The sequence below is a fragment of the Bactrocera neohumeralis genome, unplaced genomic scaffold, assembly GCF_024586455.1.
Source record: "Bactrocera neohumeralis isolate Rockhampton unplaced genomic scaffold, APGP_CSIRO_Bneo_wtdbg2-racon-allhic-juicebox.fasta_v2 ctg1626, whole genome shotgun sequence".
Lineage (NCBI taxonomy): Eukaryota > Metazoa > Arthropoda > Insecta > Diptera > Tephritidae > Bactrocera > Bactrocera neohumeralis.
Genome location: NW_026089785.1, coordinates 16,842 through 31,246, shown reverse-complemented (window position 1 = coordinate 31,246; position 14,405 = coordinate 16,842). Strand labels below are relative to the sequence as shown.

General features: G+C 40.9%; 1 pseudogene; it reads right to left on the bottom strand.

The window, feature by feature from the left end:
- Nucleotides 1–10,377: 10,377 nt before the first annotated feature.
- Nucleotides 10,378–10,857, bottom strand: LOC126766530 (uncharacterized; annotated as a pseudogene).
- Between the last annotated feature and the right edge of the window lie 3,548 nt (nucleotides 10,858–14,405).

Below are 14,405 nucleotides of genomic sequence, written 5' to 3'. Positions count from 1 at the left end.
ATGTATTATTATAACGGCGTATATTGCCCATGAATTGTTTAGATTTCTGATGATCACCCGTAAGAAGAGAGTGAAGTGGTTCAGGTGGAGGGAGAATTTCTTCTAATTTGACATTTCCTTGTAAGCAACACATGCCTTTCGATTCGTCCTTGAATTTCAATGCCAAGCGATGTTCACACACTACTGACATAGTACCTATTGATACTATACGATCGTCCTTGTAAGAATCAAAGGATCGTAGTTCAGGGCAGAATTTTCTTTACTTACCCATGAATTAGTAACTAGTGCTGATGATTCTCTGGCTCTCTGTATTCGATGTCTATCCCTATCTCGGGTGCGGCGAGCCTCACGCTCTACTGAAGATTCCCTCTCTCTCTCTCAGCTCTATATCTCTCCCGAAGCTGACTGAATCGGGCCTCACGCTCTACTGACGATTCTCTGGCTCTCTGAACCGTATGCCTATCTCGATCCCGGCTGTGGCAAACCTCACGCTCTACTGAAGATTCTCTCTCTATCTCAGCTCTATATCTGTCCCGAGCCTGACTAAGGTGAGCCTCACGTTCCGTTGACGATTCTTCATCTCTTGCTGAACGTAGTTTTCTAGCGTTCACTGTACTTCGACCTATGTCCGAACGACGACGTCTTCCAGACATGACTTTATAATTTCAGTACAAAATTTACTCAGTTCTATATGTATGATTAACTATTCACAAATTGCCATATTATTAATATGTGCCGCAGTAAAAAATATGTAAATACTTACCATTTAGAAACATAAGAAAATTACTGATGTAATATCTTCAAAAATATTAATATTAAATCAACAATGTATTTCTTCTTCTTCTTCTTCTTCTTCTTCTTCTTCTTAATTGGCGTAGACACCGCTTACGCGATTATAGCCGAGTTAACAACAGCGAGCCAGTCGTTTCTTCTTTTCGCTACGTGGCGCCAATTGGATATTCCAAGCGTAGCCAGGTCCTTCTCCACTTGGTCCTTCCAACGGAGTGGAGGTCTTCCTCTTCCTCTGCTTCCCCCGGCGGGTACAGCGTCGAATACTTTCAGAGCTGGAGTGTTTACGTCCATTCGGACAACATGACATAGCCAGCGTAGCCGCTGTCTTTTAATTCGCTGAACTATGTCGATGTCGTCGTATATCTCGTACAGCTCATCGTTCCATCGAATGCGATATTCGCCGTAGCCAATGCGCAAAGGACCATAAATCTTTTGCAGAATTTTTCTCTCGAAAACTCGTAACGTCGACTCATCGGTTGTTGTCATCGCCCAAGCCTCTGCACCATATAGCAGGACGGGAATTATGAGCGACTTATAGAGTTTAGCTTTTGTTTGTCGAGAGAGGACTTTACTTTTCAATTGCCTACTCAGTCCGAAGTAGCACCTGTTGGCAAGAGCAATCCTGCGTTGGATTTCCAGGCTGACATTGTTGGTGGTGTTTACGCTGGTTCCAAGATAGACGAAATTATCTACAACTTCAAAGTTATGACTGTCAACAGTGACGTGAGAGCCAAGACCCATTTTCTGTGCTTCCTTGTCCAGCCTGGAGAAAGCAGAACTAACGGCGCGGGTGTTGAGGCCGATGATATCAATATCATCGGCATACGCCAGCAGCTGTACACTCTTATAGAAGATGGTACCTTCTCTATTTAGTTCTGCAACTCGAACTATTTTCTCCAGAATCAGGTTGAAGAAGTCGCACGATAGGGAGTCGCCTTGTCTGAAACCTCGTTTGGTATCGAACGGCTCGGAGAGGTCCTTCCCGATCCTGACGGAGCTTTTCGTGTTACTCAACGTCAGTTTACCCAGCCGTATTAGATTTGCGAGGATACCAAATAAAGGCAGCTGCTTTTCGTGCTGTCGAAAGCAGCTTTGAAATCGACGAAGAGGTGGTGGGTGTCGATTCTTCTTTCACGGGTCTTTTCCAAGATTTGGCGCATGGTGAATATCTGGTCGGTTGTTGATTTTCCAGGTCTAAAGCCACACTGATAAGGTCCAATCAGTTTGTTGACAGTGGGCTTTAGTCTTTCACACAATACGCTCGATAGAACTTTATATGCGATGTTGAGGAGGCCAATCCCACGGTAGTTGGCGCAGATTGTGGGGTCTCCTTTTTTATGGATTGGGCATAGCACACTTAAATTCCAATCGTTGGGCATGCTTTCGTCCGACCATATTTTACAAAGAAGCTGATGCATGCTCCTTATCAGTTCTTCGCCGCCGTGTTTGATAAGCTCGGCCGGTAATCCGTCGGCCCGTGCCGCTTTGTTGTTCTTCAGGCGGGCAATTTCTATTCGAACTTCTTCATGGTCGGGCAATGGAACGTCTGCTCCATCGTCATCGATGGGGGGCTGTTTAGTAATGTGACAAATATTGTGAATGCAATTTGAATAAAATTTGAAATGAGTTCAGGATTCCACAACACCCCCGAATTACATGGAATTCAATACGGTAATAACGATATGAATTGAAAATACATACATACATACGTCCGAAATTTAATGATGCGAGAGATTCGTACACATGTACTTACATATATGTATGTGTACGTACCGAGTTCTTTCACCATACGATCTAATTCAACACGAATGAGGTGGGGTGAGATTCCCACATAACTTCTAATGTTTCATTCGGTTGACAGCGAACGAACACACAAACAGTTTTTTTTGGAAAATGTGTTGCTCTTGTTTAAACAATTTTGGTTAAATAAGAAATGAATCAACTATGTTTTTTGATGCAGAACGAAAGTAAATATTTCAAAGTTAAACTTCAAGTAAGTTTCATTTTAATCGGTGGATTCTTTTATGATGTATGGCTGTGTAAACAAAAAATTTATGGTTTTTTACCACATTTTGTCAGAGTGCCACGCCCCCTTTATATATTTCTTTACATTATAATGACCTAAACCTTCTTCTTCAAGCAATCTATCTATTAAAAAAAACCGTATCAAAATCAGTTGCTTAGTTTTCAAGATTTAAACATTTAAGGGGACATAAGGACAGAAAAAGTGACTTTGTTTTATAATATGTAGTGGTACAGAGAATATACATATATATAAACTATAATACTCTCCTTAGCAACTTTGTTGCGAGAGTATAAAAACAAGTTAGCAAGGGGTAAGTTCAGGTATAACCGAACATACACGGATCAAAGACGGGAAATACGCTCAGGTGTTTCCAAACATACAAGGAATACAATCAAATTTAGGATTTTAATGACTTATGTTACATATGTAATATATATTTAGGCAATTCACACGCTTTGTTGTATGTCTTATGTCATATTTTAATATTCTTAAAAAATACGACACTTGTGAGCACACTTAACTGTTGTATGTCATATTTGGTCATATTTCTACACTTAATCAGCTGATGGTGAAAAATTAAGAAGACAGAAATGCCACGAGAAAGTCAGAAAAATAAAATTATAGCTTCTTTTGGTGAAAATCATGCATTGGCTCTATTAGGAGTTGAATCAAGTGAGTATTTGCATACATTTCTTCATTAAATACAAATATTTATACTTTGCCAGGTGACGAAGAAGACGAAGCTATTGAAAGTTTTTTGATCAGCATGAGCTGTTTGCTGAGCAACAGAAGAAGCGTTCATTTCGGCTTACACTATTAAAAATGTAACGCAACGAATTTTTAAAGGCGTATTGCGATTAAAAAATGAGTTTTTATACTGGCCCAATGAAAGAGAAATATTGGAAATTGTGTCCGCAACTGCGAAAGAAATGCCAGGGTGTGTGGGTTACATCGATGGTTCCGAAATAAAATTAGCTGAAGATCCAGTTATGCACCATGCAATTTTCTATTCGCGTAAACGTCAATACTCTGTAAAACTACAAGCGATTTGTGACTATAAATTGCGCATAAGACAGGTGACGATTGGTTACCCAGGCAGTGTACAAGATGCGAAAATATTTTCAAATTGTTCACTAGCAAAGCATCCGGAACGATTCTTGTCGACATCACAGTGGGTCGCGGGAGATAGTGCCTATCAGAGAGCTGCAAGCAGTATGATAAAATCAGCACAAACAGTCGTGCCAAAAACACACTGAAATCAATTCAGTTCAGCATAGACAACATTGTTAATCAATTCAGCGTCAACTGACCGGATGCGACACGAACAATCTGTTCTTCGGCAATCACGATCGTGTAAACGTATGGCTGGCTTCGGTTTCAATCGTATCATGTCAGTTCATAGCATTGCGACGATTGTTTGAATTGATGTGAAACTTTGGGTAAACTATAAGTAAATCTACGAGTAAATCTATGGTATCATCGTAATCGTGATGGTCAAAATGCATTCATTTACAAGTTGCATTTACTTGGCCCCACCTCTGTTGGTCTGATAACCCCATCGTACATTGTTCGTCGCCAACCCTTCCCGTCACGTCAACGTTTGTGTGTCTCCGCCGCTGTTCGCTGGCACGTTGGGATTTCACTACCCTGGCTGCAACTTCGCCAGCAGCTTTCCACTTCTCTGTCGATTCGACCATTTGGCTTACCAAATTTTCGGGAGTTGGGTCTACACCGAACGCATCTTTTAGGTATTGCCTCTCAAGATTATATGTATTTTGGGCACTGGAAGAAGGTGTGTTCCACATTTTCGACGGTATTGCCTCCGCAATAATCACATTTGTCGTTATTTTCGTGCCCGAACCGTTTCAAATATGCTTTAAAGCAGCCATGCCCTGTGAGAAGTTGAGTTACGTGAAATTCTACCTCACCGTGTGGTCTATTTAGCCATAGTTCGACATTGGGGATCAGCCGGAATGTCCACCGACCGTTTCCGCTTTCCTCCCTGCGCTTTTGCCATTGATCTACTGTCTCAGCCCTTGCTATTTTTTTTGATGTATTGTACGGTAACCTGTCATTTGTACAGCATTGTATCTCCTTGGCCAGGAGGTCTAAAGGGTGTAAGCCTGCAATAACTAGAGCAGCATCTTCCGATACTGTGCGGAACGCAGAACATACTCTTAGTGCGCAAGTGGCATATATCGAAAAAAGGCCACGGCGATATGATTTTACTTCTAGAGCTTTTCCCCATATCTGGACGCCGAACAGCGCGACTGACTTTAGTATACCAGCTAATAGTCGTCTTCTATTTTGCTTTGGCCCACGGGTATTGAGCATTAACCTGGTCAAGGCTCTGCACACTTTTGTAGCTTTTTCGCCTGTGTACGCTAAGTGTTCTTTAAAGGACATCCTTGCATCGAGTATGATTCCCAAATATTTAATTGCCGGTTGTGTCGTGATGCTTACACCCTTTGCATTGAACGTGGCAACTTCACGGACTTTTCTGCCAGTGATGAGTACCGCTTCGGTCTTGCTCTCCGCTAGGTTCAGTCCGTTAGTTTCGAGCCATTCGCTTATTAACACTATTGTTCTGTTGGTTATCGAAACTATATCGTGTATATGTTTTGCTATGACCACAACAGCGATATCGTCTGCGAACCCAATAATATGAACGTTTTTCGGTACTTTCAGCCGCAGTACTCCATCGTACATGACGTTCCATAGTAGTGGCCCAAGAACAGATCCTTGGGGTACTCCACCAGAGACTTTATATTTTTTAGAACCTTCGCTACAACACTAGCTGAAAATTCTATCCTCGAAATAGCTTAGTATTATGTTGTAAAGGCATTGAGGCACGGAGAAGCTTTTTAGTGCACTCAAAATACTGCGCCAGGATGCCGAGTTAAAGGCATTCTTTACATCCAGGGTTATAACCATACAGTACTGTATTGTGCCTCCTTTCCATCTTTTGCCACTGATAGCCCGTTCGGCCATGGTCTTTACTAAATTTACAGCTTCAATTGTGGATCTTGCTTTTCTGAATCCGAATTGGTTGGGTGATAACCCACCGGCATCGTCGATTGCCTTATTTAGCCGTTGGTATATGATCCGCTCCAGAATCTTTCCAGCGCAGTCTAACATGCAAAGGGGCCGAAAGTGGGACGGTTCGGTGATTGGTTTGTTAGGTTTCGGCAATAGCATCAGGTTTTGCCTTTTCCATATGGTGGGAAAGCGGCCTTCCTGGATGCATGTATTATACATGGTTCGAAAGGGGTCTATGTTTGTAGTAATCGCTGTTTTTAGCACTACATTCGGAATTCCATCTGGTCCTGGGGCTTTAGATGGGTTTACCCGTTTGCATGCTTCTTGGACTTCTTCATTCGAAACAGCTGGGATAGCCTGGGTTTGTGGTACTCTCACGATCTCCTGATGGAGTGGGGGTTGGATAGGGAAGAGGACCGACACAATTCTCTCAATTATTGAGGGGGAGGTAGGCATTTGCCCGCCAGTGCGTAGTTTTCTCATTACCGTTTTGTAAGCGAGTCCCCAAGCGTTGTTTTCGACATCGTCGCACAGTTTAAGGAAGCATTCCTGTTTGCTTTTTTTAATTGATTGTTTAAGTAGTTTTTTTTCTCCTTAAAATGTTTTTGGAGAGTGGTTAACTCAGGTGTACCACGTGACCTTTGGTATAATCGCCTTGCTTGCTGGCATTCTTTGCGTAACCTGGCGATCGTCTCATTCCACCAATACACTGGGGAATGGTGTTTGCGTCGAGATAACTTAGACATTGAAGCGTCACATGCGCTCTTCATACCGCTCATAATCGTGTAAGCAGCTCTGTTAGCCGACAACAAATTGTCGGGAAGAGTAGTTGGCCTGAAGACTTCTACAAAAAGGTCTGGGTCGAACGTTGCGGGTCGCCAGTTACTTCTTTTAAGGGTCGGTAAACGCTGTCGTTCGTGTGTGGTATTTATTTCGAATATGATTGCATAATGATCGCTAAAAGTGTAATGATCACTAATTTCCCAGTGAGATTTGCGAACTAAGCTCGAGTGTACGAACGTTAGGTCTATCACAGATTGTCCGCCACCTTTGTTGAATGTGCATTGGTTGCCAGCATTTAAAAGCTCCAGATCAAGAGAAGCAAAAGCTTCTAGTAAGGTTTTTCCTCTGCTGTTGGTTCTTTTGCATCCCCACTCGATAGCCCAGGCATTAAAGTCACCAGCTATTATAACTTTCATTTTGCCTCTGGCATCGGCCACTAGGTTGTCGATAATACGACGATATTCTTCGTCGTTGAGGCTGGCGGGTAAGTAGCAGCTATATACATTAATATCATTAGTTGTTGATCGAACAAAACCATCAGAAGAGAAGGGTGCTTCCAGTTGCGCGAAATTAGGGTTACATTATAACCGCTTTCCTTCAAGTGTCACTTATCCAGGTTACGCCTTGTTCGATTTTATATGGTTCGCTTAGTAGAACCACATCAATTTGCTTTTCGGCAACTGACTGTTTTAATAAGTCGTGAGCCGTTTGACAGTGGTTTGCGTTCAATTGTAGAAACCTCATATTACCTGCTGAGCTGCCTTCTTGTATACTGGGCACCTGACGCTTCCAGTAAAGTGATCGATTTCCTTTCTACCGGCATTCAAGCAGAGCAAACATTTTGGCTTGTTGTTGCAGTCCTTTGCCTGGTGCTCTCCTTCGCCACATCTTCTACAGAGTCTGGATCTGTCCTCATTTTTGCAGGTTTTTGCAGTGTGTCCATAATCGAGACATTTTAAAGCACCGCTGTGGTTGTTTGTATTCTCGAATACGGCAATTTACCCATCCAACTTTCAGCTTCCTAGTCAGTAGAAGCTGTCTAGCTGCCTCAACCGGGAGTTTAATGAGAGCTGTTTGGGTGTCTCCATAGGACTTTCTTAAGTTCTTAATTGTTGAGATCGTCAGTTCAGTGTTACCTAATTCTTTCTGTAGGGCGTAAAGGACTTCTTCCTTGCTTGTAACTTCATCAAGGTCTTTGCACTCCAGTAGAGTCTCCTGGGTCAGAAGTTTAATGTGGGCTTGATCCCCTAGACACTTCTTCATGTTCTCCTGGGAGTCGGTTGGGATCGCAGTCCCGCTTAGCTGTAGCAACATTTCACCGTTTTGCGTTTTACGTATCTTAGTGACGTTATTTCCGAATCCGCTAAGTGTTGAATCGGACTTGATTTTCCTTAGGATCTCCGCATAGGAAAGGTCCCCATTTTTTGAAATTAATGTCGCTTGTGGTTTTGTTTTTGGTAATTTTGCTGGCTTCTGGTTGACTTTCTTAGCTACTACATTCCACTGTTCCTCCATTGGATTATTTGTTGTTGCCTTATTATCGCGCCCTTTCGCTAGCTGCATGCTTTAATATTTTTGTTGTTGGCGACTTTGCCGTAGTTTCTAACATTTGAGAACTTATTACTGATCGTATGAACTGACCAATTAAACTTGTTCTTGCTCGTGTTTTTGGCGAATTGATGCATGACCGTTTGTTTCGTTGGAGAGTCTGCTCCTCCACCATTGGTTCTTCAGTGAGCGTACTGCGACCTCTCTTCGCCTGGGCGGTTGGGTGGATAGCCGACTCTCTAACCTCTGCTACTGCTTGTTTTTGCAGTTGCGAGATCTTGTCGATTATGTTACGCATGTGTTGGTTAACATGCCTTTGTTTTTGGTCATGGGTGAGCGCAATTAGCTCTTCTATTAGTGTGACCAGATCAATAAGTGCGCTCTCTCCTTCGCTCACACTTATTGCATTTTCGCTGCTAGTGGTGCCTTGTGTTGGAAAATCGGCTGCGCTAGCCTTTTTAGTTGGCATTGTGACGTTATTTAATTCAGTCACATCGTGCGAGACCGTGTTTGTTGGGGTCACTTTTTGTGTCGTTGGTGTAGCAACTTTTAGCGTCTGAGCGCATTGTCGATCAGGTGATCGGGGGGTCTTATTGCTCCTTGTGAACGGACTATGATCTTCCTTATTAACAGTAATGGTAAATGCTGCTTTAGGTTTAGCTGACATTTCCTCAGCTATTCCTATAGCAGTCCACTATTGCAGCTGTTACTCGTAAATTCCTCAAGTTGTAATCCCCAGGAATTTCTCTTTGTGTGGATTGTGGGTTGTGGGATCCAAGTAGGTGTGTAAAGGGAAAGCTAAGAAAATGCGCTCTTCGCTATTTTCCTTTTGTGCGTACCTTCTCCCAAATAAATAGATATTTATTAAGTGTTTTAACACTCACCGCTTTTATAACTTTTTTACGCTCGTGTTTCTGCTTTCGTTGAGTTGTTGTGGACACTGTGTGTATTTCGGCGCGCATAGGAACTAATTTTGAATTCTTTGCTATCGAATTTGGGGCCATAAACGGAGCACCAGAAAAAAAAACGCGTCTCTTCACTAACTCACTTCACATGGCATACATCATGTGTATACAAACATATGTAGTTGAAATAGAACAGAAGTGCACTAAAGAAAATCAGTGTTTAGGGGATGATATACAAACCGAACGCAGTCGATCATTTCAATCATTGAAGCATGAGTTTGCATCACTTTGGGTATTTTCTGCTGATACGAACGTTCATAAACAAATCAGGTATAAGCCGATCGCTAGTGATACAAAGTTGTTCTCTATCGCTGATTTGAAGAAAACAGTTCGCTTCGTGTACATGAACTGAACTGGCAGAATCAGACAGAGTAACGGATCAGTACTTAAGTATAAACAAAAATTTATTACTCGTTGCAGTTCTCTGGTGCCTATCCACTGAAACCATATTTAATAACGCCCTTTCGGCAAAACATAGAACATGTTGAACATAGAAAAGAAGAAAGGGATTTATTCAATGCGTATTTTTCCAAATACCGTGTACGATTGAGAATTGTTTTAGTCTTTTGAAAAAGAAATTCGGTAGTTTATGGGAGCTTAAATTTAGAATGCTTTCAACGTCAAATAAGAAGGAATGCAATGACTGGATTATGGTGTGTTGTATTCGTCACAACATGTTAATCAGTTTCGATATCGATAATGAAAACAGCAATGAAGTTTTGATGCCTCAATTCCCTTTATCATCAGAAAATAGTATGAGAAATTGCTTGCTTCGTTATATACAAAATCAAAATATTTAATACTTATACACATATGTATATGCATTTGTTCTTTAATCATACAAGTTAATAAAAATGCATGATTATTTTGCTTAATTATAATCCAACTATATTTTTGATTTTGGTTCTTTAATTTTGGGTTAGGTACATTTATAATTTCATTTTCGTATTCTTCAGAAGGCACTAACTGTTAAAACCACAACAAAACTTATAACATAAAAACTTAATTTAAAACATAAAAAAACACATAATAATAAAAATAAATTCATAACAAAAGTGAACTAAAAATGTAGTGCATTGTAAAATTATTTATATTTTAGCCTAAACTCTTCCATTGCCAACCTCTCCTGCATTTGTAATTTCATTTTTTTAATTTCTAATTTGCCATTAATTTCTATTTTTTTAAATTCTATTTCTTTTTCTTTTAACTTTAATTCTTTTTCTTTGATTGACATTTCCCTTTCCCTTGCTGCAACATCCATCTTAAGCTTTTGCTTCCTTATTTCTGCGATCTCGCCATGAACCTGGAAAATATCTGACAAGGCGGTTTTGGAATATATTCCTTTCTGCCTTCGAGTGCACACATTGTCGTTCAACGCAGGACTTTGTAATTCTTCAGCTACAACTGAACTGCCCGCTTCAACCACACATTCTGCTCCCGATGGACTTGTAGAATCGCTTTCTAACAGCGTCACCAAACTGTCTTCCACTACTGCAGAACAATTTAATCCGCTGCCGAAAATATCGTCCAACTCTTCATAGAAAAAACAAATTTTTTTTAAAGTATCTATAGAATAAAATAATGGTCACAATTAAAAAAAAAGGGATTTCCTTAAAAGAATTTACTTTTTATTGTGTCGCCTTCCATACTTCCTGCGCCTGCCGACCCTTCCCACACCTTTGCTTTGTTATAATTAGTGCGCATATTGCGTACTTTTGCGCGCACTACTTTCCATCCTACCGTCAGCTGCGTGTCTTCGATGAAACGACCATAAAAGCTTTGAGCTGTTGGTTTCTTTAAAAAAAAAAAATTATTTGACTTTGTTTTGTTTTTTTAAATTAAAATGACAAACCTCGAAACTTCTTTTTTTAATTAGGAACACCACAAGCGCTTTTTCTTCTGCCGCATTCCACTTATGTAACGGGTTGAAACGGCGGCGTTTTGGTTTACACTGCAATAAAATCATTTGCAACCACATAAACATCAAAATATTTTCATATTTCGCTTATATTCAACTTAATTTACCTGAATATCGTAGTTTTCTTCCATATTAATAACGAAATTTATTAAATTTATTAATTTCAAACACTTAACCGCCAATAATAAGAAAGTAAACAAATACAGCTGATAGAACATCGAACTCATGAAATATACCACGCAGTGTTGTATTTGTAAGCAAATACAGCTGATAAAATAGCGAACTCAAGAAACATACCACGCAGTGTTGTATCAGTCATATTTTAATTGTGCATGTTAAACAACAACAGTGTTGGTATGACAGTCATAAAATAATATGACAATATGACGCATTATGACACCTTGTGAATACCCCAATTATAAGAATTAGATTCACTTCGTTTCATTACTACATTATCAAAATGTATCTCTGAAATAATAATGTTAAGATCAGCATAATAAACCTACATGAGCACACATGTATAGTACTCGTATATGTATGTGATATCAATCAAAGCTAAATTTAATGTATGGGGTATATGAGGAAAAAAACCAAAGGTCGGCGAATCCGAATTTCATTCTGAACTAATGGAAAATCTTATTTCTGTAGACTATGACGTAGCCCCACAAAAAATAGTCTAAAGGCGTTAAATCGCATGATCTTGGTGGCCAACTTACGGGTCCATTTCTTGAGATGAATTGCAACAAAAAGTTTGTTAGCATCGAACGATAGCGATCGCCATTCACCGTAACGTTGCGTCCAACAGCATCTTTGAAAAATACGGTCCAATGATTCCAATACATGGATCGAAAGCATTTTGGCACTAAGCTTTAATATATTACATATAATGTTATACTTTCACTTAATTTTGCTACGATATTTTACGAATTTGTCCAGTTTTGGTGTTATGACGCATTGACCCGATTTAACTTATTTGTGGCACAAGGGCATGATATCAACACAAAGATATTATCCGTAAATGCCAATACTAGTCCTTGCAGATAGATCGTTATGTTCGGTAGAAAATCAACCAATTGTAATGGGGTTCACATATTTGGAGTTGAGCCAAGCAACTTTGCAAAACTAAAACAAAGGAGTTTAGATATATTGCATATTTAATTCTCCTATCTTTAACTTCTTTCTTTACCATAGGAATATTATGGATATTTTCATTACACATGTACCAAGGCGAGCATTTTATTGTTCTAAGCATTTTGGATTCGAATCTTTGTATTATATCAATATTAGTTGCACAGGTCGTACCCCACAGTTAACGCCATAAGATCAAATCGGCTTTATAACCGCATTATACTAAAGCACTTTCTTCTCTAGGCTAAGTTTAGAGTTTTTATTTAAAAGCCAATTTAAACTTGCTGCTCTAATCTTCATACATGTTATTTTACTAGAGATGTATTTTCTACACGTAAGCCTTCTATCTAGGTGAATACCAAGATATGATACTTCGTTCGCTTGGGGTACTAAAATGTTTTCATTTTTACTGCCGGGCACATTTTTGGTCTTAGCGCTAACGTAACATGCTTACTCTTATGCTCAGTCACATTTATACGACAGTTCGCTAGCCATTCTTCGACAGACCTTAAATCTTCTTCTTCTTTTTCTTCTTTATTGGCGTAGACACCGCTTACGCGATTATAGCCGAGTTAACAACAGCGCGCCAGTCGTTTCTTCTTTTCGCTACGTGGCGCCAATTGGATATTCCAAGCGAAGCCACGTCCTTCTCCACTTGGTCCTTTCAACACAGTATAGGTCTTCCTCTTCCTCTGCTTCCCCCGGCGGGTACAGCGTCGAATACTTTCAGAGCTGGAGTGTTTCATCCATCCGGACTACATGACCTAGCCAGCGTAGCCGCTGTCTTTTAATTCGCTGAACTATGTCAATGTCGTCGTATATCTCGTACTGCTCATCGTTCCATCGAATGCGATATTCGCCGTGGCCAATACGCAAAGGACCATAAATCTTTCGCAGAATTTTTCTCTCGAAAACTCGTAACGTCGACTCATCGGTTGTTGTCATCGCCCAAGCCTCTGCACCATATAGCAGGACGGGAATTATGAGCGACTTATATAGTTTGGTTTTTGTTCGTCGAGAGAGGACTTCGCTTCTCAATTGGCTACTCAGTCCGAAGTAGCACCTGTTGGCAAGAGCTATCCTGCGTTGGATTTCTAGGCTGACATTGTTGGTGGTGTTTACGCTGGTTCCAAGATAGACGAAATTATCTACGACTTCAAAGTTATGACTGTCAACAGTGACGTGAGAGCCTAGTCGCGAGTGCGACGACAGTTTGTTTGATGAAAGGAGATATTTCGTTTTGCCCTCGTTCACTGCCAGACCCATTTTCTGTGCTTCCTTGTTCAGCCAGGAGAAAGCAGAACTAACGCCGCGGGTGTTGAGGCCGATGATATCAATATCATCGGCATACGCCAGCAGCTGTACACTCTTATAGAAGATGGTACCTTCTCTATTTAGTTCTGCAGCTCGAAATATTTTCTCCAGAAGAAGGTGGAAGAAATCGCACGATAGGGAATCACCTTGTCTGAAACCTCATTTGGTATCGAACGGCTCGGAGAGGTCCTTCCCGATCCTGACGGAGCTTTTCGTGTTACTCAACGTCAGTTTACACAGCCGTATTAGTTTTGCGGGGATACCAAATTCAGACATCGCGGCATAAAGGCAGCTCCTTTTCGTGCTGTCGAAAGCAGCTTTGAAATCGACGAAGAGGTGGTGTGTGTCGATTCTTCTTTCACGGGTCTTTTCCAAGATTTGGCGCATGGTGAATATCTGGTCGGTTGTTGATTTTCCAGGTCTAAAGCCACACTGATAAGGTCCAATCAGTTTGTTGACAGTGGGCTTTAGTCTTTCACACAATACGCTCGATAGAACTTTATATGCGATGTTGAGGAGGCCAATCCCACGGTAGTTGGCGCAGATTGTGGGGTCTCCTTTTTTATGGATTGGGCATAGCACACTTAAATTCCAATCGTTGGGCATGCTTTCGTCCGACCATATTTTACAAAGAAGCTGATGCATGCTCCTTATCAGTTCTTCGCCGCCGTGTTTGAATATCTCGGCCGGCAATCCGTCGGCCCCTGCCGCTGTGTTGTTCTTCAGGCGGGCAATTGCTATTCGAACTTCTTCATGGTCGGGTAATGGAAAGTCTGCTCCATCGTCATCGATTGGGGAATCGGGTTCGTCTTCTCCTGGCGTTGTGCGTTCACTGTCATTCAGAAGGCTGGAGAAGTGTTCCCTCCATAATTTAAGTATGCTCTGGGCGTCG